This window comes from Notamacropus eugenii, chromosome 5 (assembly GCF_028372415.1).
Source record: "Notamacropus eugenii isolate mMacEug1 chromosome 5, mMacEug1.pri_v2, whole genome shotgun sequence".
In the NCBI taxonomy this organism is placed as follows: domain Eukaryota; kingdom Metazoa; phylum Chordata; class Mammalia; order Diprotodontia; family Macropodidae; genus Notamacropus; species Notamacropus eugenii.
Genome location: NC_092876.1, coordinates 155,122,149 through 155,148,465, shown reverse-complemented (window position 1 = coordinate 155,148,465; position 26,317 = coordinate 155,122,149). Strand labels below are relative to the sequence as shown.

At 36.9% G+C, this 26,317-nt stretch overlaps 1 pseudogene; it reads right to left on the bottom strand.

The window, feature by feature from the left end:
• The window catches only part of LOC140507715 (glyceraldehyde-3-phosphate dehydrogenase-like), a 43,226-nt pseudogene extending 25,777 nt beyond the window's left edge, over positions 1-17,449 (bottom strand).
• Positions 17,450-26,317: the final 8,868 nt, after the last annotated feature.

Sequence of the window (26,317 nt, the reverse complement as noted above, 5' to 3'; positions counted from 1 at the left end):
TTCACTTAGCTGCACTTAGGTGCAGGTGATGGGTAACTTGTCACTGAAATTCTTGCTAATGCAATTTGTTATCTCTCTCACAAACAGGTTAATCCTCAAGTCAACTGATTGCTTCTAACTGTTGCAAGCTCCCCTCCTCTCTCTTACCCTTTCACTGAGTTCTCCTTAACTGGTTCCTCTGCACTTCAGCAATTTAAATAAGCCTCCTAAATCTCAATAACCCCTCTTTCTAATAAAAAAAAAAATCACTACTATCCAAACTTCCCCTATCAAACTGATAACATCTTACTTCATCCTTTAGATGTTTATGAAACTTCTCATTTAAAAAATGTTGCCCTCTTCAGTCATAAACTGTGAATATTTGAATGAGCTGAGCTACCACAATACCTTGAAGTTGTAAAATCTTCAGTATTAATCTACCAGTAACTTTGGTGTCCTGGAACATTTTTCTTTATTCATATTTCTCCATATTTCTCCTTTCAATTTCTCCATATTTTAATAAGTAAAATATCCTCCACTTCTTTATAACATAAAATAGTTTCCACACAAATGAGGTGTCATTCTATATTGTGCCCATGAATATTTCCCCCTGTATTACTCACAAGATTATTTACACAGTGGTTAATTTTCTGTCCCAAACTGCTTGAATCTCATTTTAAAGCTATACTTCTTAATATGCATATATTGATAGCTTTTATTAAAGAAAAGGGTTTTTTCCTATTTTAGATATCAAAATGTTCATTTATAACATCAGCATCTTATATCCTTTAACTTTTTGTGATATCAAAGACTTGGAAATTCCCATTGGAATTGGAATTGAAAATATAAATACTCATTGATTGGGGAGCGGCTAAACAAATTCTGGGATATGAATGTAATGGAATATCATCGTGCTGTAAGGTATGGTGGTGTGGGATGAATACAGAGAAGCCTGGAAAGAACAATATGAACTGATGCAGAGTGAAGTAAGAAGAGCCAAGAAAACAATACACACAGTAGCTATGAAATGTAAATGGGAAAAATAATCATACATCAAAAAATAAAAAGTATAAAGATCAAGTGATGCTTGAATGGAAATATATGAGAAGATACCCCCAACCAAGCCCTTCATGTAGATGGGCAGATTACAGGTGTTAAATATGTTTTGAACTTTCTCAATGTATATAGATAAGTTGTGCTGATTTTTTTTCTTCTCTCAAAATAATATTTTGCCATATGGAAAGCTCTTGGGGAGGGGAAGGAGAAAGGAAATATATAGAACACTATGGGGATAAAAGAAACAGAAATTTTAAATAAAAAATATTTTTTAAAAAATTATATATTCAGGATCACATAATTAGGGAACATAAAACAACATTATTTAATACAGTATGAAATAACTTCACTCAAAAAAATTCAGTTAAAATTATTGCATGTGCTATGAGAGCTTACATTTTTCCATGTCTTCAGCAATATCAATATTGTACAAGAAAAAAAGACAATCATTTGCCTTGAAGAATTACAATATAATGGGAGAAAACATTCATAAATTTGTTTTGCTGTATCAGTTAATATAGCTTTAAATATCAGTCTTTTTCATTAAAATGTCAATTATTACACTTAATTCAACTTGGGCATCCTATAGACAGACAACTTCCTCCAAATGAAACTGTTGAAATACTGTGAAAAGACTTCTTTACTTGGTGCTTGCCAATAGTTCCAATTTTTATGAATATAAATTTAAGTTCTGTAAGGGTTGGGGTCATGTTTCTTAGTGTTTTATATATCATGCAGGAATCATCACTATGCTTTGGCAGCATTAAGCACTGAGTAAGTGTTACAAACAATGCCTTGGAGATCACTTCTATTTCCATGCATCTACTCTGATATCCTAGCACTTTCCTGAGTTTTGATACCCAGTTGACAGCCCTGGATTTTCTTTGACTGTAAGTTCCACTTTAGTCCACACAGAGGCAATGTGATGTAACGGAAAAAGTAGTAGATTTTAGAATCATAGTATGTAGGTTCAGATGACAACTTTTCTATTTACTACATATATGACATGCATGAATACCTATATCACAGTCTCTTAGATTGTCTGACCATTTAATCTCTGTATTTTTTATCTTCAGGAAATAACTTTTTTGGTCAGATTTTGGTAGTAGATTATGCCATTTTCTCTGGTTACAAATAAAATTTAAACTTTGAGTGTTTTATCCATTATCACCAGATCTCCTCAAGATACAACTCTCTTTTTGCTTTTGCTTATTGAAAAACAGATGGCATTCTAACAGCAAAGTGAGGTATTTACTATGGTTTTTGAAGCCCATACTTTTTTCTTCATAGTGAGCAAGGCAGTATGTGGGTAACGAGGTAGAGCACTTGACTTGCAGTCAGAAAGACCCGAAGTTCAAATGCCAGCTCAGACACCAGCTGAATGACCCTGGCCATGTCACTTGATCTTTCTCAGACTCAGGTCCCTCATCTATAAAATGGGGATAATGATAACATATCTTACAGACTTGTGAGGACAAAATGAGATACTTGTAAAATACTTTGCAAACCTTAAAATAATATAAAGTGCTCTTTGTTAGCATTCTTACCACTACATAAGCTGAGCTTCCTTTAAGAGGGCCATCCTTAGGATTTGATTGGTTCAAAAAATTAAGATTTGACCCATTAGCATGGTTTCCCTATCTAGAAGCCTGGCCAGTGGAGAGTTGATGTTCCTGAAGTTTGACAGAACTCCCATTGTCCTGCCCAACATCTTTCTGCCCCAGTGTTGTTTCCTTGGCAAAAAGCAGAATCCATTTGTACTGAATTGTATCTTTTTAACCCTGTTATAAGTCTACCAGTGTTTCATTGTGTTCCAATCTCAAACCTCAACTAGGCTGGGACCAGAACACTTGGCGATTATTTCTTAAACATCCCTTTTTTTCTGCTCTCATCATAATAGCACTAATTCCAGTCCTCATCCCTTCTCTCTTAGATTAGCATCCTAAAGGACCTCCTTACTTTCTCACTAAACTTGTTCTCCTGCCCCAATCACCACCAAATCCATACTTTAGATTACTAGCCAAGCAATATTCCGAACACACTACTGTGAATCACATGACTCTTCAAAAACCTTCAGTTGCTTCTTTGGTGTTTCAATTGCCCATCTCCTGAATTGTTTGAAGTTCTTATCCTGGAGCTGAAGACTCTTCAGGAACTTAATAAATCTTTGCTGAACATACTTGAACTGAGTTGAGTCAAACTGGACTTGAAAAATGTTTCTGGAGTCTATTTCAATATATAAATTTACCTAATAGGAAATTAGAGCTGGAAGAAATCTCAGACATCATTGAAATGACTCATTTTACAGACAAAGAAATAGATGACGTGTCTTCATCTGTAGAATGGGGTAATGATACACTATAATCTGTTGTGTAAACTTAAAGGGCTATGTCACTGGGGCTCACCTTTAAGTGACTTGTCAAAAATCACTTAAGTAACAGAACCAAGTTTAGAGCTAGTTCTCATTTAGTCCTCTCCAACAATAATGGAGACCAGGGCATGAAAACAGAAGCTCCAGGAAACTGATTAGATTTAGGTTTTCATCCTGAGTGAGAGGATAAGGGTGATGTTAAAAGAAACAGTTAAGTCAGGAGAAGGAGTAGTTTTTTATGAAAAATAAGCTGTTTGTTAATGTGTTGGCTTTAAGATGTAGCATAATGTTGGAAATAAGGTTCCAAAGTACTTTTCCAGTCTTTAGACATTTATGCTGGCTTTCCTGCTTGATCCTTGAGAAATTTTCAGGTCTTGTTCACCTGGAAAGGTGTAAAAAATCTGTTCGGTTTCCTTTCTATCATTAGCACTTAACTGAAACTGTATTGATTTTCTATCTACTCAGAATAATTACAATCAGATTTTTAACTAGTTAAAATAAATCTGATTTTTTCCAGTTAGATAGTGCAAGAGTCTGATTTCTTCCTATGCGAACAGAAGATGGACCCTGAAAAGCTAGCAACTGATATACTTCTGTTGAAATGATATCCTGCTGAATTTTCTTACACAAGGAACAAACTTTTAAAGTTTGATTTAGAGAAGTTACATTGGTTTATTATTTTATTAGTATTGTTATTGCTAAGAGCTATCATTTATATAGCATTTTAATGTTTTCAAAATATATAAACATCATCACGTTTGCTCCCCACAACAACCCTGGGAGATAGGTGCTCTTGTTATCCTTATTTTGCAGATGAGGAAACTGAGCCACAGAGAGGTTGTCTAACATCACACAGGTAGTCAGTGTCGGAGGAAGGATTTTAATTCAGGTGTTCTCAACTCTATCCACTGTACCATCTAGTTACCTAATTATTATTAAATATTATTGAAAATATTTACTGAAAACTTCTAGTAAGGCTTGAGTGATCAATGAAAAAAAAATCATTAGGACCCATCCTGTGATGGAATTTAAAATGAATTTCCTCCACTTTAGGGTAAAGGAAATTCCTGGACAGGAAACATTTTGAAAATACAGCTAAAATAATTGGAGAAAGTTATATGATGTTAAATCAAATTTTTCCTTGAAATGAATAGTTTTACCATTCATGTAACTTGCTACTCTTTCACAGGGTAGAAAATTTATATCTTTCAAAGACTGAACAAACATAACAAAGATAATGTTACTAAAGCCAACAGTCACTTGATACAATTAGACAATTCTATTCCAGTCCCAAGAATGTTTGTCTTAGTTGAGAAAACTCTGGCATCAGAAAGGTTTCACTGAGGATGTGAAACTTGATTTGGGCCTTGAAAGAAGGGAGAGATCTCAGAATGTAGAATTGCCGTAAGGTAGAGCAAATGCACTCCAGGCTTAATGAAACAGAAGGTTGGTAACCCATAGATTAATTTCAAAGCCCAAACTCCTCAGCATAGTGGTAGTGGGGGTGGGGGATGTAACATTCATCCTCAGTTCCTATATCTCCCTCCCATAGGAATGATAAGTAACTTCTGACATGTCAAGAGTTTACAGTCATTCTTTGCCTTCCTATAAGGACTTCTTGCTTAGGAGTATATCAAGAAATGTTACAAAGGGATTGTCAATGTTTTCCATCCCTCCTGTCAGGTAGAAGAACCTCTCCTGAGAGGGATGGTGGGCTGACTCAGTATTCAGACATTGCCTTACCTCTCATCATGCACATTTAATATCAGCGGGGCCTGTAAGTCTTGTTGTGAATTTTAGGAAGCTGAGGATCAGGGCTGGTTATGTTGAATCATTCTGCCATCGCAGAGCCAGTAGAAATAAGCTACAGAGCTGCTAACATTCCCTTCAAGCAATATTTCTGCACTTGATATTCTCCCATGTAATCAAGTCCAGTACTTTGTAATGAGAACTTGAGAATTGGGAGCCTGATGTAGCAAGTATGAAGGTATTGTGAGTAAAAGGAGAAGATAGAAAAAGAACAGGGAATGACAAATGGGCTAATTGAGCAGGGACATACATGAAACAGAGCAGCATCAGAGAAAGCAGGAAAGGTTGCTTGGTGCCAAATTTTGTATGACCTTGAATTTCAGTTTATTTTTTTTCATTTGGCAGGCAACAAGAGCCATCGAAGGTTGTTGATGAATATGATTTGGCCACAGTTATCAGAAAACTACTTGCTCATTTTCTGTTCTTAAAGAAAAACCAGTGGGATGCCATGAGATGGCAAGGGGGAAAAACATCATACCTATATTTATGTAACACTGACCCTGGCCCCCACTGCCTAAAGGCCAGTTATGTTGTGTTTCTTTTCTTCCACAGGATTCTCTAGGGGGATTGGGGGAGGATCTAGACTCTCTGTTAATGGCTCCAGTACTCATTAATGGCATTCCCTCAATTGTAGGGAGAGGTACCCTGAACTCTAGCTTCATTTCATTTTAGTTTCATTTCATGACGGTGTAGCTTTTACACAGAAATATTTACTTCAGAAGGTATGATCACAAATATACAAACTTAGTCCTCCTCCAATATGTAAGAGGCTTAATTCTCCTCTTCCCTTATACCACAATTCCTGGGGAAAGGAAGGAGATTGTGTTTATACCTTAGATCAGAACAGTCCCAGTTTAAAAGTACAAAAACTCCTTTGAGCTTGAGTTTCAGAGTTTTCAGGGTTTCCATGCTGGGTTGGCTGTCTGGAATCCTGGCTTCAAAAATCATAATATCTCAAACTTCCTGGTCCATGTGTATCACTATCTGGCACCCCAAATCAAGAACAAACAACACAGAACAGAAATAAATACCCCCAGGCCTATTTCTTGGTGCCAGACTAAAAGAAGAAAAATAGGAGGCAAATCCTTTCTTTCTCACCAGTTCAGTTCATTAGCATATGTGCTGGGCAAAGCAGGAGTCAACCCCTCAGAAAGAGCAAAGCCAAAAAGATGGTAGAAAACAGAGCAAAGGGTTCAGCCAAATCACTTTTAAAGATGTAAGCTGTCAATCAAAGGAAACAATCTCCATTCACAATGTAGGACTGCACTACTGAGCTCCATGTTAAGCAAACTAGGCATGCTCAAAAGTCCCCTCAAAGTAGACTCCTGGTTGGAGATGGACATGCCCAGAAGAAGCAGAGTCTACATTCATAAAGAGAAAAGGAGAATGGAATTAAATTTTAGGCATAGAACTTAAAACTTTGGTACTTTTTGTAATGTTGAAATAAATCATAATTCTTTTTTTTTTTTGAAAAAAAAAATTACTTCTTTATTTTCATTAACCTCTAGCTAGATTTTAGAATTTGCCACAATTATTTAAAAACATCATTCTAAGAAGGGGCCCACACCAGATAGCCAAAGGGGTCTGTGACACACAAAACATTAAGAACCCCCCATTTACCAAAAAAGGAAGAAGGAGAGAAACATTCACTAAGTACCCACAGGGACACACATCATGCTAAGGGCTTTGCAAATATTTCATTGGATCCTCACTACACAGGAAGATGCATTATATTAGCAGCATTTTACAGACAAGGAAACAGGCAGTCATAGGTTAAATGACTAGCTCGTGTCATACAGCATCTGAGACCAGAACTGAACTGAGGTTTTGTGACTCCAGACAGCCCTGGAATCTGCCAGGCCCAGAGATTCTATGAGCATCTGAATTTGATATCTAAAGTTGCCAAGACAGGCATACCCCTGCCCCCGACCCCATCTGGGGAATAAGTGAACACCTCCAGAACCTGTCTTTTCCTAGGAAATCCAGATGTAAAAAGTAAAGTACTCATAAAAGATGAGTACCACCTGCAAGTCGAGAACTGTCAATGAAACAGTCAAATGATAGTTTGTCTTTCCTGTCCTTTCACCTTCCTCTTAGACATTGAGCTTGGGAATCTCTTGAACTCTATCAACCTCAGTTTCCTCATGTTTTTGTTAATAAGGCTTGAATCATCTGCCTCAAACTGGAATCGCCAGAAAAGCGTTGTAAACCTTAATGACCTATTGAATGTAAGTTATTATTGGGAAAAGAATGTGAAGTAAAAATAGCTCCTTGGCTTCTCAAATTATGTCGGGAAGACAGCCTATTTCTCTTCAGGCCAATGGCCAGCCTGATCTCTATATGGAATTGTATTTTAGAAGCCAGATCAATATTATCTGCTTCAGGATATAAATCCCACCTTGAGTATCACTGGATTGTAGAATACAAGGGAGAGCAAAGCTTAAAAAGATTGAAAAGGCAGAGGGAGGGGGTCATAAAAGGATTTGAATGCCAAAGAGAGGGATTTACATTTGATCCCAGAGATTTCCTGACCATGACAAGATGGCACAAGACAGTGCCTGCTGCCAGTCTCTACCTCAAGTGGCCTGCCTCAGAGTCAGCCTCAGACCTACCTTGAGACCCAAGAGCAGAGGTGGGGAACCTGTGACCTGGAGGCCACATTGGGTAAAGCCTTTCAGCTGAGTCCAAGTTTTACAGAACAAATCCTTTTAATAAAGGGATTTATTATAAACAAAAGCTCACATTTGAGGACCTTGAGGGTCATATGTGACCTTGAGGACATAGGTTTGCCACCCCTGCTGAAGGGGAATCAGGTGCACCATGGATCTGTGGACAGGAGCAAGGGGTCTGCCCAAAGAAAAAGGTATTAATGGCCCATGTTCGTGTAGGTTATGACACATAATTTAGGCCTAAGGCATTTGACTGCAGAACAAGGAGTCCCTGGTTAAAAGCAAGATGCCCTCTATCAGTTACTTCTCTTGGTGCCTCAAGTACTCCTCTTCCTCCTAAGCTAGGGCATGTCAACTGAGCCAAGCCAAGAGCGACCCCCTCATATCTTCTAGCAGACCTCCTGCCTCAGCCTAAGCCTCATCTTTTTATTTTTTTTAATTTTTTTTAATTAATTTATTTAACTTTTAACATTCATTTTCACAAAATTTTGGGTTCCAAATTTTCTTCCCATTTGTCCCCTCCCCCCACCCCAAAACACCAAGCATTCTAATTGCCCCTATCACCAATCTGCCCTCTCTTCTATCATCCCTCTCTTCCCTTGTCCCCATCTTCTCTTTTGTCCTGTAGGGCCAGATAACTTTCTATACCCCTTTACCTGTATTTCTTATTTCCTAGTAGCAAAAACAGTACTCGACAGTTGTTCCTAATACTTTGAGTTCCAAATTCTCTTCATCCTTCCCTCCCCACCCATTCACTTTGGAAGGCAAGCAATTCAATATAGGCCATATCTGTGTAGTTTTGCAAATGACTTCCATAATAGTTGTGTTGTGTAAGACTAACTATATTTTCCTCCATCTTATCCTGCCCCCCATTGCTTCTATTCTCTCTTTTTATCCTGTCCCTCCCCAAGAGTGTTGACTTCAGATTACTCCCTCCTCCCATTGCCCTCCCTTCCATCCTCCCCCCCACCCTGCTTATCCCCTTATGCCCCACTGTCCTGTATTGTAAGATAGGTTTTCATACCAAAATGAGTGTGCATTTTATTCCTTCCTTTAGTGGAATGTGATGAGAGTAAACTTCATGTTTTTCTCTCACCTCCCTTCTTTTTCCCTCCACTAAAAAGTCTTTTGCTTGCCTCTTTTATGAGAGATAATTTGCCCCATTCCATTTCTCCCTTTCTCCTCCTGATATATTTCTCTCTCACTGCTTAATTTCATTTTTTTAAGATATGATCCCATCCTATTCAATTCACTCTGTGCTCTCTGTCCCTGTGTGTGTGTATGTGTGTGTGTGTGTGTGTGTGTGTGTGTGTGTGTGTGTGTGTGTGTAATCCCACCCACTACCCAGATACTGAAAAGTTTCAAGAGTTGCAAATATTGTCTTTCCATGTAGGAATGTAAACAGTTCAACTTTAGTAAGTCCCTTATGACTTCTCTTTGCTATTTACTTTTTCATGCTTCTCTTCATTCTTGTGTTTGAAAGTCAAATTTTCTTTTCAGCTCTGGTCTTTTCATCAAGAATGCTTGAAAGTCCTCTATTTCATTGAAAGACCAATTTTTCCCCTGAAGTATTATACTCAGTTTTGCTGGGTAGGTGATTCTTGGTTTTAGTCCTAGTTCCTTTGACTTCTGGAATATCCTATTCTGCACCCTTCAATCCCTTAATGTAGAAGCTGCTAGATCTTGTGTTATCCTGATTGTATTTCCACAATACTTGAATGATTTCTTTCTAGCTGCTTGCAATATTTTCTCCTTGACCTGGGAACTCTGGAATTTGGCCACAATGTTCCTAGGAGTTTCTCTTTTTGGATCTCTTTCAGGCAGTGATAAGTGGATTCCTTGAATACTTATTTTGCTCTCTGGTTCTAGAATCTCAGGGCAGTTTTCCTTGATAATTTCATGAAAGATGATGTCTAGCTCTTTTTTTGATCATGGCTTTCAGGTAGTCCCATAATTTTTAAATTGTCTCTCCTGGATCTCTTTTCCAGGTCAGTTGTTTTTCCAATGAGATATTTCACATTCTCTTCCATTTTTTCATTCTTTTGGTTTTGTTTTGTGATTTCTTGGTTTCTCATAAAGTCATTAGCCTCCATCTGTTCCATTCTAATTTTGAAAGAACTATTTTCTTCAGTGAGCTTTTGAACCTCCTTTTCCATTTGGCTAATTCTGCTTTTGAAAGCATTCTTCTCCTCATTGGCTTTTTGAACCTCTTTTGCCAATTGAGTTAGCCTATTTTTCAAGGTGTTATTTTCTTCAGCATTTTTTTGGGTCTCCTTTAGCAAGGTGTTGACCTGCTTTTCATGCTTTTCTTTCATCTCTCTCATTTCTCTTCCCAGTTTTTCCTCCACCTCTCTAACTTGATTTTCAAAATCCTTTTTGAGCTCTTCCATAGCCTGAGCCCATGGTATATTTATTTTGGATGTGTGGGATACAGAAGCCTTGACTTCTGTGTCTTTCCCTGATGGTAAGCATTGTTCTTCCTCATCAGAAAGGAAGGGAGGAAATATCCGTTCACCAAGAAAGTAACTTCCTATAGTCTTATTTTTTTTCCCTTTTCTGGGCATTTTCCCAGCCAGTGACTTGACTTCTGAGTTTTCTTTCTACCCCCACCTCGCCTGCATATCTGCCTAGCCAGCCCTTAGGGGTTGAGATTCAAATGCTGTTTCCCAGCCTCAGGACTTTGGGCTGGGGTGGAGCTGCTATTCAGTGTGAGATTAAGTTCAGGTGCTCAGGTGGGGGCAGGGCCACCTCACAGGACTCAGTTCCCTCAGGGGGTTTATGCAGAGACCTTCAACAATGGATCCCAGCTCCTGCCTGCTTGGGGAGCCCTTGTCCACCGGCAACCCTGCTGCTGCCTCCCGAGGGGGACTGAGCCACGGGATACCCCACTCCCCTGTGGGCCACCCAAAACGACTCTCTCACTTGTCACCTGTGGGTGGAGGGACCTGTGCGGCAGCTGGAGATTCTGTCCCTGAAGCCTGCTGGGATCTGCTCCTCTCGGGGCCATGTGGCCCAAGGCAGGGCTGGGCTCTGCTCCGGGTCAGTGAGCAATGGACCTTTTGCATCAGGTTTTCAGATCTCTCTGGAACAGAAATCTTGTCTGCTAGGTTGTTATGTGGCTTCTGCTGCTCCAGAATTTGTTGGGAGTTCTTCTTTACAGATATTTTATGGGCTGTGGGTTTGGAGCTAGCGTATGTGTGTCTTTCTACTTTGCCATCTTGCCTCCTCCCCCTAAATCACAATTCTTAAAGATTAAAATGTAAGTCTTATTTGAGATTGTATCTACCCTTATAGCTTTCAGAATGCCTGTTTTGTAGTTGATTTTTTTTTTACCAGACATAATTATTTCAATGACGTAGAAAGGCCCATCTAGCAATGCAGATCAGCAGGTACCTGCTTTACAATATATTGCCTTAGAAAGTTGCCTTAGAAAGGATGCTAAGAAGATGAGTGACTTGTCCTATGTCAATCACACAACCCATCTGTGTCGGATGTGGGACCTGAACAAAGCTCTTCCTGCACAAAGTAGAAGCTCAAAAACATCTCTGTGAAATTGAACAGAATTATAAATATTGTCTTTAAGTTGACAACATGACCAAATGTTCTACTGGAGATATCTTTCTTTTTCCATATACAACTATCAATTTCAGCCAGGAACTCCTTTAGAGGCCCTAAAGCACAGTATTGGTAACCTTAAATGTTATCTTCCCATTCCTCAAAAACTTCTAGTGACTCCCTATTACCTATACACAGTGGTTGGCAAACTACAGCAGGAGGGCCAAATCCCACTGCTGGTTTTCAAATAGTCAACATCTAAGAATAGTTTCTGCATTAAAAAAAACCAAACACCCTTATTTTAGAATGCAGCAAAACATTCTTAGTTCATAGGCAATACAAAAGGCAAAGAGTCCTTGTGAAGCATTTTGTCGATGCCTGGCATATGGAATAAAATGAACAGTCCTATCAGGGACCTCCTTGATTTCTTGCCAAACTACTTTCTAGTCTTCACACAATTCCCCTCTAAACATTTACTTCTAGGAATATATCACTTATGAGCTTTGGATCTCTCCCTGGGCCTGGAACAGGAATCTATAGGACCATAGGAAGGTGCAATAGGAAAATCCTTGTATTTAGAGTCAGAGGGCCTTATACAAATGCTAGTCCTGCCAAGTCCTACTTGTTTGATGTTGGGCAAGTCATATCACCGTCCTGAGACTCAGTTTCCTCATCTGTAAATGAGGGTTTTTGAGTCTTTGGCCTCTATAATCTCTTCCAGATCTGAGTCTATGACTATATGAATGCCTAATTTCCTCCTGGATTTCGTTACATATTTTAATAGCAGTTCACAGGAAAAGGCTAATTTTGAACACAAGGCACTTAATAATCTCCAATGACAGAATTTTAAGTATTAATATCTAGTTAGGAGAAATTTTGGGGTGAGACTTCCTTGTTCCCATACAATCATACTACATAAATTGGTTAGGTACAAGACTGACTCTGAGCTTGCCCTTTCAGTCATCTTCCCCTTCCCCCCTTTTTATTTTCATGCATATTCACTTCAGGGAAGAATCTTAGAGTCTGTACTCTACACAGTACTCTATACTCTACCCAGGTACAATGAGCTGCTCTATAGTGCTCTCACTTCTACCTGAAAATGCAGACCTTGAATAAAGCTTCAGAATTGTTTTTGTCATCCAAGATGAACCAGGCAGATACTGTGCTCACCTAGGCCCACTAGGATCTATCTGCCATTTTGTCATCCTGCTCTTTAGAGGACAAAACACAAAAATTAGTTCCAAGTGTTCTGCCTGAGTCCCAGAAGCAGTCATAAATGACATGTAATCTTAATCCGGCTTCTGGAAAAAAAAAATCATCAGAGGTCAGTGACATTCTTATCACTCAGATACATTAGAAATCTCTTTAAAGTTTAATAACAACCACAAAAACATTTATTGGAGACTTAATGCACAGTATTTTCTCTTCTCAACAATACATTCGTATGCCATTGTGGAAAGTGAATATTTTTCAAAATAATGACAGCAGGTCATTCAGAATAACTTGGAAAGACTATGGCTCTTCTGTTATGAAACCACATGCATTCTTAATAGAGAGATAAGATCTACAGAGAACAGCTCTCATTTTCCAAAGTTTTACTTTTGGATGACAATAGTACTGGGACCTCTCTCTGTACTAAAATCCTATTTAGAAAATTACAGAAACAATTTGCATTATTAACAAAAATAAAAAGTAATACATATGCTTCTTCTCTGCCTGCTAAGGAATTTTTCTTCCCAAAAACACAAGAGAGAACTCTGTGATGGGAAGACAAGGAACAATTCCTCTGCGTGATTTACCAGATGTCATTACTCTGATTATACAAGCTATAGGAATATAGGAGACTGACAGATGTGATACTTGTAAGGAAACTCAGAGGAGACAATTTTTTTTCTTCATCTGCATACACCAATTAGCATGCGTACAATATACACACATAAATCATGTAGCATAAAGTGATGGTGGCCATTATTTCAGGGATTTCTAATAGTCCTCCATTGTAAAGTTCAAGGAATCAAGTAGGATCTGCCCTTCCAAACTTATTAGTTTTGAAAATTGCTGTCAGGATCTTAGATTACTAGAAAATTTTGTTGTCTTTGGCTTTGAAAAAATATTTGACTCTATACATATTTGAGCTAAGTAATTAGGTTTTTTTCCTTTCTACTTGGAGCAAGCATTTGAAGAAAAGAGAAAGAGGTGAATTTTGAAAACTAGCTTTATCTGTTGTGATTGATTTCTGTTGCTTTGTGTCTTCTTCCATGTTCTCCTAAACATATGAGGTGTTAGGTTTAATTCTGTCTATTCTGATTTGAGTCAAAACTGAAATTTCTGGCAGAACATATGTATGGCAGGTATCAAAGAAATTTTGTCTTTTAGAAGATTTCAGTCAGGGAGTGGGCAGCTAGATGGCACAATAGATAGAGTTCTGGGCCTAAAGTTAGTAAGACATCTGCATGAGTTCAAATCTGGTCTCAGATACTTACTAGCTGTGTGACCGTGGGCAAGTCACTTAACCCTATTTGCTTCAGTTACTTATCTGTAAAATGAACTGGAGAAGGAAATAGCAAACCATTCTGGTATCTTTGCCAAAAAAACCCTAAACAAAGTCATGAAGAGTCAGACACAACTGAAACAACTGAAGAATAGCTGTAAAGAAAGGTGGGAGCATGACCTTAATCATTTCCAGTAATGTCAAATGTGATGAAACTCCATTTGCATGGAGTGAATTAAAGTTTCAGAAGAACAACTCCAAGGCTGGTAGAATGAATGTTGTCAAATTGGAAGTATTCCATAAAAAAAGTAATTAGGAATGTAGCTCTATTTGAAATTACAGCAAACCCAAGCCACAAATAAGAGATAGGCTCCCACATGCTCAAAACATTTCATTCCAGCTTTTCTTTCACTGTTAATTGTCAAAAATGCGGCATATAGATAAAAATAGCACAAGATTTCCCTCTGGAACTGTTATGTTGATTTAAAAAGTCAAGAAGTAAAGAAACATTTAACTCTTCAAGAATATGTTATTACATTGATATGACTTGTCCTTCCTTCAACAGAGATTGCAGACTATATAATTTGTTATATTGTCTCTAAAAGTTACTGTGTTTGGAAAAATCCTCACCTTGCAGTTCATTTAGTGATGTCTATTTCCCTTCGCTAGGCTGTTTTTCAGACAGCAGCCCATCACCATGTATAACCTAGACGCTTCTATAGCTTGGTAGAACCTTCTAGAGCTTGTGTTCTACTAGCACAGCATTCAAAAACCCTAGGTCACCTTCACATCATTCACCAGTTTTATGTCTTGTTTTATTTTGTTACAGGCTGTTTTGTACTTATGTTTATATAAAACTTGCACATCTTGTTATCTTAACTTCAGATGATTTATGCATAGTATGTAATGTGGTTATTTTTATTGGAATTTCTCTGATTATCTCTCCCTGATTTCTTTTAGTATAATGAAGAAATGTTGATGACTACTGTGGATTTATTTTGTATCCTGCTATTTTACTAAAGCTATTAATGTTTTCAATTAGAAATACTCACTTTACCATTCAGAAGACACCATAGGCCAGTAAAATCCTATTTTTCCAATAATCTCTTCAGCTCTATAGTTTTCTTCTGGTTTATCTGCTTTATTTTTGAGAAGAATATTAAAGTCTTCTATAGCTATTGTGTTGCTATCAATGACTTTAAAAATTCGCATAGCTTTTCTTTTAAGAATTTAGACATGGCTGACTACAGACAGTTTAAGTTTGGGCATTGTAGGAAGCACTATAGCAGTGAGACCTAGAGTACAGTAGCAAAATGAATTTTATTAAAGCATTGTTAAAGATAAGTGAGGGAAGCTTATACTTTTTTTAAATTTTTTAAAAAAATTTAGATATACTGAAATAAATACACAATAAGAAAAAGAAACATTATAAACTTAAATATTTAAATATAAATTGAGAAAGGAAAAAATGTCATATGCACAGCAGAACTTAGGAGAGAATTCAGAATATATAGCAATAACTTTCCATTTCAGGAAAGCCTATATATTAAATAATGTGCATTCTGTTGAAAGCTGTCCATCTTTGCTTCCTTGTAGATTTTCTTTTGTTCTCTGCTGCACATTTTTGTTCTTTTCTCCCTCTTCCTTCCCCCTTCCCCACTTGAGCTACAATTAAGTGTGGATATATTTATAAATATATATATACATGTAGATATATACATATATGCTTATACATATATATGCAAACATGTACGTTCCCTAAGAAATTCTACTCCTAATCTTTGTTTTTATGTTTATGTATATCTTTTTTTCATGTCTCTCCTAATGCCTCTACTTCTACCACTACCTTGCTCTCCTATTACTTAACCCACCCACTCCCAACAATTCCTCTCTTATCCTCCCATTCCCATAGATCTAAACATCCTTCTAGATCCCCCTTTTAAGCTATTCCCTCACCCTCCCCTCTAAAGATCCTTCCCTTATCCTCCCCCCTCCCTATTCCTTAGAGTTTTATTTCTTTTTAAATCTAGAAGAATTTTATATTCTTCCAGATGTGTATGTATTTTTTCCCTCTTAAACCCATTCCCAATGAGAGTAGGTTTCCAGAACCAACAGTCCTCCTTCCCCATCTAATTCCTCTATATTGGTTCTCCCTCTCACAGCTCATTCATATAAGTTAATTACTCTTTGAGTTGTTCTTGAACAGTTTTCCTTTTTGAAGTAATATCTTCCTTAAAAGCTACCTAATTACTAATAACAACCTAAGAAATAGGTTCTATATTTTACATACATGAAAGGTAAACAGTATATCCTTATTGAGTCCCTTGTAATCGGCCATTGGTATATAAATTATATTTCTCTTAACTCTTGTATGTCAAATCTTCTATTAAGTTCAGGGTATTTTTTTTAACAAAGTCCTCAAAATCTTACAATTCATTAAATGTCGATTTTTTTTCATTCAGAATTATACTTAGTTTTGTGGAGTATGATATTTTCAGCCAGGAACCCAGTTCTTTTGCTCTTCAATATATAGTGTTCCAAAACTTGTGGATTTTAGTGTTACCAGTGATAGCTCTGGTGTGATTCTAATTGTGATACTACAATATGTAAATTGTATTTTTCTTGTTGCTTGTAATATTTCATCCTTGAGTTGGAGGCTTCAGAATTTGACTATAATATTCCTGTTAATTCTTCTAATAGAATCTCTTTTAGGTGGTTTTTGGTGCACCTTTTCTACTTCTACTTTCTACTCTATGCTTCAGGACAATTGTCTTTATTTCTTATTGTATCAAGATTTTTTTTGCATAGTTTTCTGGTAGTCCAATTATTCTTATGTTTTCTCCTGATTTGTTTTCGAGATCAGGTGTTTTTCTTACAAGATGTTCACATTGTCTTCTATTTTTTTCATTCATTTTGTATTTTTATTTCTTGATCTCTTATTACTTTGCTGGCTTCCCCTTACCCAATTCTGCCTAAGTAATTTTCTTCTTTAATATTCTGGATCTCCTTTTCTAATTGGTTGACTTTCTTTTCATAACCTTGTTTTTCATGGCTTGTACTTATTTTCCTTTTTAGTTTTTCCTCATTCTTTCTTATTTGATTTTTAAAGTCTTTTTCAAGTTCTTCAATTAATTCTTTTGGGGCAAATGACCATTTGACATTTTTGGAGTAAAAGAGGATTTCTTTGCTTGAATATCCTCCTCTGAAGAGAAACCCAGGTCTTCTCTATCCCCATAATAGCTCTCTGTGGTTGGATTCTTTCTCCTTTGTCTGTGCTTTTTTTGGGGTCATAGTTCAGTTTTTATAATTGCCTCTAGTCCTGGAGTATGGGAGATGTTGCCTCTAGCCTCAGATCCTTTTCAGTTCTCCCCTCAGACCTTGAACTCAAACCAAGACCTCTGGCGTTCTGTAAGTGCCCCAAACCCAGCAGCATCCCATCCCATTGCCTCTGCACTCACCTGGGATGTGCTGATTCCTTCTCGTTACTGCTGCTCTCTGCAGCACAGCTGGATCTGGCATTCCTAGTCAGCAGAGGTTCCCTAGTTCTTCTTCCCTCAGAAGCCCAATTCCCCCCACTGTTCTAGTGGTAAAAGTTCCTATAGCTGGGGCCGAGGCAGCCTCCCAACCCAGCTAACCCCAGGGCTTGCCACTTGTTGTTTAAAGGGTCCCTATCCTGGAAGTATTTACTCTTCATAGGGAGGAAAATTTGTCCTGGGATTTTTCTTCAGATCTTCTCAGATTGTCCCAGGAGGACTTCTGTTCTTCTCCAACTCTTATTTATTTCCTTGCTCTATGTTTGCTCCAAGACACTATTTTATCTCTTTCTGGAGGAAAATCTTGAGAGCTTGAAATTTTCTAACTTACTTTGTCATCTTTCCATAATTCTCCAAAGCTTACACTTCAACCAAGGGGTGGAGATCTCAATGATATCCTTGAAGTGCAGGCAAGCTATATTTGGAGCTCCCAGAATTATAAGTTTGATCTAGGGACAAACCTCATTGTTTTAAGCTAGGAGAGTAGTTAGGTGGAGTAGCTAATAGGGTACCTGAATGGGAATAACACCAGAATTTGAATTCTACCTCAGACACTTGGTAGCTGGGTGACTTGGGCAAATCACTTAACTTCTGTTACTCTTATTTTTCTCATTTGTATAATGTGGATAGTAGTTGTACCTACCTTCCAGGGTTATTGGGATCAAGGAAGATAACATATGTAAAATACTTTGGAAATCTTAAAGTACTAAAAATCCTAGCTTTTATTATTACTTTTTATGTGAAATTGAGTGCTTTGTCTGGGAACCAGTCCAGCAATCTTGCACAACAGGTGTCACCCAATGGTTTGACCATACAAGAAAACAAGGAAATTCTGGTGGTTGGGTTCAGGCAGAGGTCGCTTCATGTTGGAAACCAAGAGTTTTTTGTTCAACATAAATAAACTCTGTGATTTACAAACAATTAATTATTATTTTTCATTGTCTATGGTGCATTTAAGCACAATGTAGTTTCCTTATCTTGACATTTTATCATGATTATAGCTCCAATTTTTAGTACTTCCTGAAGCATAATAGATTTTGTTCCATCCCACAATTTTCTTAAAAAAAAAACATTAAAAAAATTTAAATGCCCAAAAGAATATTTACATGTACATAGCAAAATATGAAAAGATTATACATGATGCCACAATTTCCATTTCATACTACTTCCTTTCAAAAAGTTTGTAATAATTCCAGCCATTAGTTTTAAAATTATTTTGCTTATCTGTGCTTCTTTATAAGTTTCTTTCTGTTCTTTTTTGTGTATTTAAGAATGTTTCAATGACCCTCTTTAGGTGGGCTGACTATGGAGGGTTTAAGTTTGGGCACTGTAAGAAAGACTACGGCAATAAGACCCAAAGTTCACCATTCCATTAAAGGTCAATTTCCTCTCCTTAGGATTAAATTTAGCTTAGAAGGGTAAATTCTTCTTGGTTGTTAGGATATATCTTTTTGTCTTTTGGAATATTGTATTCTAAGATCTCCTTTTGGTTTAAGTAGAAGCTGCCAGGTCTTGTGTGATCCTGACTGTGGATCTCTAAAACTTCAATTGCTTCTCTCTTTCTGGATGTGCCTCGAAAGACATGTATGTTGATTTCTGGTTCTGGGGGGCAAGATGGCAGAGTGATCAGTAACTGTTATCTCCTTCTCCTCATTGACTTTGACCAGCTCAGAGATTATCTCCCTGGGAAAAACCCTGGAACAGTGGAAGCAGCAAAAGGGATAAACAGACTCTCAGCCCAGGAGGCTAGAAAGATCGCTAAGGAGGGTACCTCTTGCTGTGGCCAAAGGTGACCATTGCAGGATCAGAGTTGTCCCAGACAGCCCCACCTCAACAAATCAAGAGAAGATCCTGAACCCCAGGTGGGTTAAGCTGGCAACTGCCAACACCAGGACCCCAGGCATGCCTAAGCACCCTAGTGGAAGATGAAAGACACTAGGGCAGAAAACTGAGCTTAATTATGCTCTAGCTCACCAGAGGAGCCTCCAGAGTCCAGGCCATCCTTCCCCCATACTTAATGAGCTACCTCCAGGGCAACTGTGAGGAAACCCAAAAAGATCTAACCAGCTTCTGCTTTCAAACATCAGTCAGCTCAGCACCAGGTAAGCTGTAGCATTTAATTTCTAGAGGAAAGAACCAGAGACAACAACACACAAAGCCTCAAGTTTTAGGCACAAGAACTGTGGGACAGAGCTCCCTGTGCCACAGATGCAGAGATGTACCTTAAAAGTCAGGAAAAAGGTTATTATCATGAGTAAAAAGCAAAGCAGAAAATAAAAGACCATATAATCTTTCTATGGGGACAAGGACCAAAAGACAAAGAGGTCAGCATTGAGATTGTACTCCCATCTGAAACTTCAGAACGCAATATGAACTGGTTGGAAGCACAAAGAGCCTTCTTGGAAGAGCTCTGGAGGGATTTTAAAACCAATATTAGAGAAATAGAAGAAAAACTTGCCAATGATTTCAAAAATATGTAAAAAGAATTCACTGAAGAGAATAGCTCCCTAAAAAGGAAAATTGGACAAATGGAAAAGGAAGTACAAAACCTAACTGGTGAAAATAACTCCTTAAAAGGAATAATTGGACAGATGGAAGAGGAGATGCAAAAGTTAACCAAAGAAAACAGTTTGATAAAAAATAGAATCGGGCAAGTAGAAGCTAATGAATCCATGAGACATCAAGAATCAGTCAAACAGAATCTAAAGTATGAAAAGATAAAAGAAAATGTAAAATATCTAATTGGAAAAAACAACTGACCTGTAAAATAGACCAGGAGAGAAAATCTAAGGATTATTGGTCTACCAGAAAGCCATGATGAAAAAAGAGCCTGGACAATATCATCCAAGAAATCATCAAGGAAAATTGCCCAGAAAGTCCTAGACCCAGAGGGCAAAATAGTCATCAAAAGAATCCACCATGCACCTCCTGAAAGGGACCCCAAACTAAAACCACCAAGGAATATTGTTGCCAAATTCCAGAACTGTCAAGTGAAGGAGAAAATACTGCAGGCAGCCAGAAAGAAAAAATTCAAATATCGAGGAGCTACGGTCAGGATCACACAGGACCTTGCAGCTTCTACACTGAAAGACTGAATGAATTGGAAGATGATATTCCATAAGGCAAAGGAACTGGGACTACAACCAAGGATTAATTACTCAGCAAAATTGAGCATAATATTTCAGACAAGGAGATAGTAATTCAATGAAGTAAACAGTTTCCAGACCTTCCTGATGGAAAGGCCAGGACTCAAAAGAAACTTTGATCTTCAAATGCAGGTCTCAAGAGAGACATAAAAAGATAAACAGGGGAAAAGAAAAAAAAAACTTGTTACACAAAATGGGCAAACTGTGTGGATCTGTATAAAGGAAGATTATATTTGTTAATCTTGAGAATTATATATTTATTATGAAATATAAAAGGTATATACATAGATAGAGGAAGTAGGTATAAATTAAATGATGTGATGAAAACAAATGTGATTTAAGGGTGGCAAGGGATTGTAATTGGAGATGTGAAAAGGAGGAGGCAGAAAAAAAAATTCCATCACAGGAAGAGGCACAAGAATATATTACAGTAGAGGGAAAGAGAGAGATGAGTATTGTTTGAGAGATACTCTCTTCTGATTGAATTCAAGGAGGGTAAAACAAACTCAGTTAAGGATAGAAATACAACTAGTTCCACGGACAATAGAAGGGGAAGGGTAAAGAAAAGGGAGGGGAGGCTAAAAGGGAAGGAAGAAGTAGTAAGAGAAAAGGGGATTAAAAGGGAGGGGGACTGAAAGAATGGAGGGAAGACTGAGGGAGGTGGTTGTTAAAAATTAAAACTCTATTGTGGAAGAGAAGAGAGAACGAAAATGATAAAACAAGGGGAAAGAGAATGGAAGGAAAGAGACAAATAGTAACCACAACTGTGAGTGTGAATGGGATGAAATCTCCCAAAAAACAGAGATGGATAGCAGAATGGATTAAAAACCATAATCCCACACTATGTTGTTTACAAGAAACACATTTGGAAAGGGGAGATACGCATAAGGTAAAGGTAAAAGGTTGGAGCAGAATTTATTGTGCTTCCCATGATATTTAAAAAAAAGCAGGGGTAGCGATTCTAATCTCAGACAAAGCAAAAGCAGAAATAGATCTAATCAAAAGAGATAAGGAAGGAAACTATATCCTGCTAAAAGGCACCATACACAACAAAGCAATTTTATTACTAAACATATATGCTCCAAGTGACATAGCATCCAAATACTTAGAGGAGAAGTTAAAGGAATTACAGAAAGAAATAGACAGCAAAACTATACTGGTGGGGGACCTCAAACTCCCCTGCTCTGTTTTCTAACCTCAAAATAAAAAAGAAGTTAAGGAGGTGAATAGAACTCAGGATAAGGTAGATATGAAAGGAATACACCTTTTTCTCAATGGTACATGGCACATATACAAAAATTGACCATGTACCAGGCCAGAAAAACCTCACAATCCAGTGCAGAAAGGAAGATATAGTCAATGCATCCTTCTCAGATCATAAGTTATATGTAATTAAAGGCTGTGGAAACATAAACCAAAAATTAATTGGAAACTAAACAATCTAATCCTACAGAATGACTGGGTTAAATAACAAACTATAGAAACAATCAACAACTTCATTCAAGAGAATGACAATAATGAGACAACCTACCAAATTTTATGGAATACTACAAAAGCAGTTCTTAGGGGAAGTTTTATATCTTTGAGTGCCTACATGAATAAAATAGAGAAAGATGAGATTGATAAATTGGGCACGCAGCAGTGGAAACTTGAAAAAGAACAAACTGAAAATCCCCAAGTAAAAACCAAATTAGAAATACTGAAAACCAAAGGAGAGATTAATAAAATGGAAATTAAGAGAATTACTGAACTAATAAATAAAACTAGAAGTTGGTCTTATGCAAAAACCAATAAAATTGATAAACCTTTCATCAATTTGATTAAAAAAAGAAGAAAACCAAATTACTAATATCAAAAAATGAAGAGTGAACTCACCTCCAACGAGGAGGAAATTAAAACAATAATAAAAAATTACTTTGCCCAACTGTATGCCCATAAATTCGACAATCTAAATGAGATGGATGAGTATTTTAAAAGATACAAATTACCCAGACTAACAGAAAAGGAAGCTGAATACTTAAACAACTCCATCTCAGAAAAAGAAATTGAACAAGCCATCAATGAACTCCCTAAGAAAAAATCTCCAGGGCCAGATGGATTCACAAGTGAATTCTATCAAACATTTAAAGAACAGTTAATTCCAATAGTATATAGATTATTTGGGAAAACTGGGGAAGAAGGAGTCTGCCCAAATTCTTTTTATGATGCAAATATGATTTTGATACCCAAACCAGGAAAAGCCAAAACAGAGAAAGAAAATTATAGTCCAATTTCTCTAATGAATATAGATGCAAAAATTTTAAATAAGATTTTAACAAAAAAAAAAAATACAACTAATCATGAGAATAATACTACGATCAGGTAGGATTTATACCAGAAATGCAGGGCTGGTTCAATATTAGAAAAACTATTAATATTATTGCTCATATCAACAACAAAACTAACAGAAACCACATGACTATCTCAATAGATGCAGGAAAAGCTTTTGACAAAATTCAACACCCATTCCTATTGAAAACACTAGAGAGCATAGGAATAAATGGAGCCTTCCATAAAATGATAAGCAGTATCTACCTAGAACCATCAGCAAGCTTTATATGCAATGGGGATAAGCTAGATGCATTTCCAGTAAGAACAGGGGTGAAACAAGGATGTCCATTATCACCACTATTATTCAATATGGTACTAGAAATGTTAGCTGTAGCAATAAGAGAAGAAAAAGAAGTTGAAGGAATTAGAATAGCAAAGAAGAAACTAAGTTATCACTCTTTGCAGATGATATAATGGTATACTTAGAGAATCCCAAACAATCAAGTAAAAAACTCCTTGAAATAATAAACAACTTTGGCAAAGTTACAGGTTACAAAATAAACCCACACAAATCTTCTGCATTTCTATATTTTACTAGCATAGCCCAAAATCAAGAGATAGAGAACTCCCAGTTACAGCTAAGGGTGACACTATAAAGTATTTGGGAATCTATCTGCCAAAACACACCCACTGACTATATGAACACAATTACAAAACAATTGTCACAAAAATAAAGTCAGATCTATATAAGTAGAAAAGCATCAGTTGCTCATTGGTGGGCCAAGCCAAAATAATGAAAATGACAGTTCTACCTAAATTAATTTACTTATTCAGTGCTATACCAATGAAACTATAGATAATTATTTTTCAGGGCTAGAAAAAATAATATCATAATTTATCTGGAAAAACAAAAGGTCCGGAATATCAAGGGGACTAATGAAAAGAAATGTTAGGGTAAGTGGCCTAGCTCTACCAGATCTCAAACTGTGTTATAAAGCAGCAATTATCAAAACCACTTGGTACTGGCTAAGAAACAGAAGCATAAACCAGTGGAATAGGGTAGGTACCCAAAATAGAGTAGTCAATGAATATAGCAATCTAATGTTTGATAAACCTGTGGACCCCAGCTTCTGGATAAGCACTCACTGTCTGACAAAAATTGCTAGGAATACTGGATAACAGTATGGTGGAAACTAGGCAAAGACCAATGCCTGACACTGTACACAAGAGTAAAGTCGAAATGAGTACATGATGTAGGTATAAAGTCTGATACTATAAACAAATTAGTGGAGCAAAGAATAGTGTATTTATCAGATTTATGGAGAAAAGAAGAATTTTTGACTAAACAAGAGATAGAAACTATCATGAAATGCAAAATGGATAATTTTGATTACATTAAATTGAAAAGCTTTTGCACAAACATACCCAATGCAACCAAAATTAGGAGGGAAGCAGAAAACTGGAAAGAGTTTTTGCAACTAGTGTCTGTGATAAAGGCCTCATTTCTAAAACATATAGAGCACTGAGTCAAATGTACAAGAATACAAGTCGTTTCTCAACTGATAAATTATCAAAGAATATGAACAGGTAGTTTTCAGAGGAAGAAATCAAAGCTATCTATAGTCATATGAAAGAATACTCTAAATCACTATTGATTAGAGAGATGCAAATCAGAACAACTCTGAGATACCACATCACACCTCTCAGATTGGCTAATGGCTAACGTGACAAAACAGAATGATGATAAATGTTGGCAAAGATGTGGGAGAGTTGGAACACTAATTCATTATTGTTGGTGCTGTGAGATGATGTAGCCATTCTGGAGAACAATTTGGCACTATGCCCAAAGGGTTACAAAAATGTGCATACCTTTTGACCCAGCACTATCACTTCTAGGACTGTATCCCAAAAAGATCATAAAAATGGGAAAAGGTCCCACATGTACAAAAATATTTATAGTGACAATCCTTGTGGTGGCCAAAAACTGGAAATCAAGGGGATGCCCATCTAGTGGGGAATGGCTGAATAAACTGTGGTATATGAATGTAATGTGATACAATAGTGTTATTTGAATACAATATTATATACAAAATTAGATACTATAGTGCTATTAGAAATGATGAACAGGAAGACTTCAGAGATGCCTGGAAAGACTTATATGAACTGATGCTGAGCAAAAAAGAGCAAAACCAGTGGATCTTTTTACACATTAAGAACCACAGTGTGCAAGGATTTTTTTCTGGTAGACTTAGAACTTCATTGCAATGCAAGGACTTAAAAAATTCCCAGTGGTCTCTTAAGGCAAAATGCCTTCCACATCCAGAGAAAGAACTATGAAATTCAATGGCTGAATGTAGCAGATCATTTTCTTTTGTATTATGTTTTAGTTTGTTTTATGATTTCTTCCATTCATTTTAATTCTTCTATGCAACATGACTAAGGAGAAAATGTATTTAATAGGAATGTATATGTAGAACCTATATAAAATTTTATGCTGTCTCTGGGAAGGAGGGGGAGATACGGGGAAAGAGGGAGAAGATGGGGGAAAAATTCCAAGTTATATGGAAGTGATTTTAGAACATTGAAAACAAATAAAATAATAATTACCAAAAAAAGACATGTATGTTTTTCTCTGACATCAAATCTCTGGAATTTGGCCATGGCCTTTCTGGGACTATTCCTTTTTGGAGTCATACAATGGATGCTTTCTATGTTATTCTGTCCTTTGATTATAGTAAATCTGGGTAGTTTTGATTTGGATTATTTTTTTTAAATAAGATGTCCAAACTCTGTGTGTGTGTGTGTGTGTGTGTGTGTGTGTGTGTGTGTGTGTGTGTGTGTGTGTGTGTGTGTGTGTGTGTGTGTGTAGTTTTCAGAAAGTCCAGTGATTCTTAAGTTATCTCTCATTAACTTTTTTCAGGTCAATTTATTTTTATATTAGATTTTATATCCAACCTTTTCATGTCTCAGATTTTCTCCAATTTTTTCAATCCTTCCAATAATACGAGTAGAGAACAAGTTTTTAGAAGATATATTTAGTGTATGGGAGAAATTAAAAGATTTGGGTCTTCCCATTGGTATCCTGGGCCTAGCATTCTATCCCTGATGGTAGCAGCTGGTGGCAATGACTACATTAGGAGTCAAGAACAAACTGGAAAAACTGAGAAAAGGCAGCTTCTTGACTCTGCAAGGCACCTTGAAGGGAAGCCTAAGGGGAATAGTATGAATGTACTATGGAGAGGAATAAAGAATTTCCAGCAATCAGGAGCTGTGAGTTTACACAGTTTTGCTATGCACCCTCTCCAAGCTTTAGTCCATTTTCCCCTCAGTTGTGTTAAATGTGTATATATCAGACTTTTGTTGAATTTAGGAAAATTTTATTCACCAATGTGAAATAG